This window comes from Ptychodera flava, chromosome 3, assembly GCF_041260155.1.
Source record: "Ptychodera flava strain L36383 chromosome 3, AS_Pfla_20210202, whole genome shotgun sequence".
NCBI classification, from domain to species: domain Eukaryota; kingdom Metazoa; phylum Hemichordata; class Enteropneusta; family Ptychoderidae; genus Ptychodera; species Ptychodera flava.
In genome coordinates, this window is record NC_091930.1 from 3,507,589 (window position 1) to 3,513,417 (window position 5,829).

Consider the following 5,829-nt stretch of genomic DNA (forward strand, 5'->3'; position numbering starts at 1 on the left):
ATAAGCATCTACCTCTTATTGATAGGTATTTCTGAACTAAAGATTGCAAACAAAATATTTGGTCAACAATAGTGTACCCTTTGCAAAAACCCAGCTTGTTCATTTGTAATAATGCAGTTTTCGGATGCTCATTGTACCAAACGAGAATTCATTATTTTGGTAAAAGATTTGCTGCACACTGGCAATAGTAAAATACCTCATTAATTGTTCACATCGATCGTTGAATCCTCTTTTATGTAGAGGGCATATGATTCCCTTACTTAAATCTGCAGGGTATACACCTCTTCTCAACATTGCATTAAACAAGCGGCAAAGGTACAGCGCCGTTATATCAACATTTTTTTAAAATCTCAGCAAAACAAGAGCCATCCGGACGAGGAGCTTTGCTGCTTGGAAAACTTATGATTGACTCCTGAACTTCATAACAAGAATTGCACGGTTCACATCCTGTGGGTCACTTCCTGGCACAAAAGCAGTAACGATCATGCGAGTTTAAATCGCTTTTTATGATATCATAAAATGCAAGGTCTTATAAGCAAGCCAACATTTACATTACCATTTTCAAGTTCTACCTCACATTTATAACTAGAGCGACAGCACTATCATTTCGCATTTCGCCCTTACAGAATTAAACAAATCAGTACTCAAATCAATGTCTATACTAAGGACAAACATTTTGTCCCTAGTGGTAATATTAGTTTCCACTTACGTGTTTTTTATACGAGGCTAATATACAATGGATCGGGAAGTGGTGCATGTAAATTCACCCTTCGTGGCTCCTTTGAAACTACATTCAAAATGTGGATATTCAATTTACAACAACACTCAACCAACGTTGTACACAAGGTATAAACAACTTCATCTTCTGAATTTCTGTCCCAATCAAAGTGATCAGCCTCATTTTCTAACAAAAACGATTTATATTTGAGTCAAAACTGGCGTAATCATCTAAATTTCTGCTACGAGCGTTATATTAACCCACTATGATTAAATCATAATTATTATGACTAACAGCAATATTATCTATGTAGTGTTCTGGATGGACGGTACCGCTTGGTTCACCTGAGTTGTAAACCATTCTCGGAGATTATAAGTACTAGGAATATGTACAAAAAGTTTTAAATACTAGGCTTTTTTTCTTTCCACATGTAAAGAATATCAGGGTCGGCAGTAATGTATAGCAAGGCACAGGCGTTCGCAAAAGTGCCATGTGTAAATAATTCTATGGGATTGTGTGCTCGTTAATTGTGACATGCGTAAGTGTTTTAAAGTGAGTCAACGCTGTGATTGACTGTGGCACTGCTTCAATGGCTGTGATGAAAACATAGTGTTGATTTTGCTATGCAATGCTTTGCAATGTTATGCTATGCTATGATTTGTTATGCTTTGCTATGCTATGCTATGCTTTGCTATGCTATGTTTTCTATGCTCTGCTATGTTATGCTATGCTATCGTATACTAGACTTTGCTTTGCTGTGGTAGATTATATTATGCTTTGCTTTGCTATGTTTTTCTTTGGTATGCTTTGCTGTGCTTTGCCATGCCATGTTTGCTATGTTTTTCTTTGCTATGCTATGCCATGCTTTACTATGCTATCCATGCTTTGCTATGCTATGCCATGCTTTACTATGCTATGCCATGCTTTGCTGTGCTATGCCTTGCTTTGCCATGTGATGCTTTGCTACAACAATCTTTGCTATGCTATGCTATATTATTATAGTGTATGAAAATATCAATCCCTGCTACTTAGGTAGAACACTGGGATGATTAGTGTGTCGTAAAAATGGGGTTGAATTATCTTGGCGTCTCTCATCTTAATAAGGCAGAAGTCGTCAGTTCTTGTAACCAAGCCGTTGTTACCACGTGATTAAGTTAAACCGTACATGTACGCCTGCTCACATTTTAATCGTTCGCCCTAGCCCTGTAGCACAGAGGGTTGCCACGGAAAAATTAATTGGCATATAATCATGTTTCTACATGAATGACATTACATAAGTTTCACTTTCTTTCCTAACGGATTGGGATACATTAGCTAATTCTTTACAACATAAAAACATCTGACACACTACCCTTATTAGACTCCCCAATATTTTAGATCTATCTACTTCAATTAAAGTATCCTGACCGGCGAATAACTAACAATGTCAGTATGCAATGGACAAAACTACAGCTTGGCTTTACATCAATAGTACTTCTTGCTAATATAGTGCTTTGTGGATAAAACAGAAGGCCGAGCTGTTTCATCGGACAAAAATCGGAAACTCAGATCGAAACCAACTGTTTCTAATGGATGCGAATCAAATATCTACAACTCTTGAAGAAACGGTTCTACAAAAAGGAGGAAATAGCGAAACAACAGTGACTGGAAATTCAACCAGCCCAACGTAAAAACATCAGAAGAAACTCAGCCACAAGTCACAAAAAACACAACCATGGGGGCCATAGCCAAAATTTTCCAATGAAGATTTCACACAGCAGATAACATACCTCAATATTGGAAATCAAACTGTCATCAAATTCGACAAGGAGTATATCAGAATACGTTCTCTTTAAAAGACATCGTAGAAACGTATGGTCTCGTTACCCTGCAATTCCTCAACCGTGGTTACCTTAATATTATTAAGAGTTGGATCTGCAACGTGAAATGCATGTGGATGTTACTTAAGGCTACAGACCAAAATACGCTAGAAGATCTATCCAAGTTAAGTTCAAAGGCCCTAAGTAGTACTCTTGCCTTTTCAAACAATGTTACTATAAACCTTAAAAGTACTATAAACTTGAATTCGTTGCTTACTATCAATTCACACTGCTACGCCATGGATAGTTCTCGTGTTACTTCAAAGAGACATTCCATTGACTGTGATAGAATCTGATGCTGTATGGTTCGATGACGTGCTACCTACCCTTAAGAGTTTATGCGGCTATGATCTGGTGTCTGTGTCCAACACCGTGTCAGAAAAAGGAATTACGGAGGGGTTCTTATGCCTTAACACCACATAAACGACAAAATGGTATGGTTGGATGTCTATAAACAATTTCAAGGCTACATAGAGATGCAAGGAGATGGTTCAGAAAAGATGAGCGCTGGATACTCTGAAATGCAGATCCTTGTGAGAGTGTTAAAGAAGACTCATGTGAAAGTTGAACCCCTGACGCCTTGAGAATTCGTGTCTGGATTATGGTACAAGAATGACACGTTGCGTGAGATGACCAAGCCCAAGGTTATCCAGGTCAATTATTGTTGGTGTTGATAGAAAGATTGGCCAGGCAATGCAATGGGACATCGATTTTTGACAGAAGACTGTGACTGCAAAGAAAATAACGAAATAATGGTATGTCAGTAACTTTATAATATTGTGCTCTGTGAAATATGTGTCAATCGAAAACGTATGTCAAATGACTATTGTTCGCATTTACGTTGTTATATGTTCTCGGAAATGGTCTTTAAAGGCTGTATTGTTAATGCTTGTCTATTTTATATTTGGGTTAAGTAAATCAACTTCACACATCGTTCATATCTTGGTTGTTTTAGTTCAGTGTATTTTACATCCACTGAAGATCAATGTTATTTGACTAATGATGAAATCTTGCAAACGTTCGCAACATAGTGTTATTAATTCTCTCCACTCTGGAGTAGAGACTATACAGATTCCAGCTGTGTCTCATCGTGGCTGATGAGTTTTATACAGAAAACAATGTAATGTAAAATACACTTACAAACAGCCAAGATACGAACGATGGAGTTGTTTTACCTTTATTGCATGCGGTTGTCTGAAAGCTAATCAACTTTTGCTCAGCTATATCCCTTCTGGTTTGACGCCTGTGTATATATGTATGTATGTCAGCATTAGGTAAATTATTCTCGGAAGTTTAGATATAGTCAATTGATACGGTGATATGCACCTCGAAAGTGAAAAACTTAAACTTTCGCTCAAACTTTGCTCAAGCAATATTTCAAAATAAAGAATAAAAATTGGGGTCAGCTCATAAATTTTGTACAATTGATACATATTACCCAAGATTTACCAATATTCAAAATTCAAAATGGCCACCATCCCTGTGCTAACTCTATGGAGAAAAATGTAATTTTCGATTTTCGGAACAACTAAGACGGTGAACGTTTTTCTTGCTCCAAGAGCTTCAAAATAATCTCCTAAAGTGTAGATTACAAATGAAATGCAGAAATTATGCAGAAGAGTCCAAATATATGTTCACATTGCGCGTTTTACCTTACGTGGCCCACCCGTGTTTATAGAGAAGGATGGCTACAATACGCCAGGCTTCATTTAGCTTTACACAGATCCCGAGTTTGGTGTCGGACTTACTTAATGTTGGCGATAGTCTGTTATCATTGATTACTTAAACAATATGTTGCGACCTCCCAAAACTGAGATGTAACCTGAACCATGACGGCCTACGTTCGTTAATTTTGATGTATACAAATGTGAAGTCATAAAGCCTTAGGAATGTATCGGTCTGAAACTTATAATCAGCAGCCTCAGTAACGGTTGCGATGTTTGGAAATGTAACCGTCGGATATGATAAGATTGGAAGTTATCCGATAATATTTGAATGACAATACATATTATCAAAACTATAAACCTACCATCATTCTTTTGTTTGCTGATAAAACTTAACACCTATTTTTATGTACAACACACAATAATCCCGTTGATACTAGATTACTGTCTTTGTGAGAACCCTTTGAGTGTGAACTTGTCCTCTTTTGAACACCTAAACGGTTCAGAAATTTCTTCGAACTGATATGCCAACATATTTAAACTTTTCAACGCTTTCCTCTTTTAGACCCTCATCAAATAAAATCACAATTTCATCCTTTCACTCCAACAATGGCAGGGAGTATCAAAGACAACTGTTATCATGGAATTAGAAATGATGATGTCGGACAGCTAGCAAATTTGAATGATTCTAGTCGCTGTTCAGTCATATGGTGAGACGAGATATGAACACATGTATGCATTTTCATTTGAAACGCCTGTATTGTAAATCTAGCAGCATCACAAGACTGCAACTTTGCAACAGTACAGCATTCGTGTCCGAGAAATAATATGTAAATGATTCTTACCTCTACCTCTTCAACAGCTTCATTCTGTAACCATCTAACAGTGAAGTACGTCATAAACCAAGTTGAATTATCTCAGCGTCTCTTATTCTAACTAGGCTGAAGTCCTCAGTTCTCATTTACCAATAGAAACTGTTTTTACCATGTGATAAAAAAAATCTTGCATTCATATAAAGCCTGCTCACATTTTAATCTTTGACCCTTCCCTGGAAGCACAGAGCGTCGTCATGGATGAACTAGCTTGAGTATAAAATGTTTATGCATGAATAAAATTACATTAGTTTGATGTTTTCTTCTCAACGGATAGCACCGTATCTATTGAAATATGTATACATTAACTAATACTTTACAACAACTAAAACATCTGGCACACTACTCTTTTGGAAGACTCCCTATACATTTTACATCAAATTGATTTTCGATCTACTTCAACTGATTCTCCTGACCGGCGAAGAACTATTTATGTCAATATGCAATCGACGAAACTACATCGGGGCCTTGCATTAATATTTATTCTTGCCAGTGTACTGCTATACGGATATAACAAGGGGCCGGAGCTGTTTCATCGAGAAAAAATCGGAAACTCCAATCGAAATCAGCTGTTTAGAATCGACGGGAGTCAAATAACTACAACTGATGAAGACACGTTGCTATCAAGGGAGGAGACAGCAAAACAACGGTGACTGGAATTTCAACCAGCTCAACGGCAAACACATCAAAAAACAACTTCGCCACAAGTCACGAAA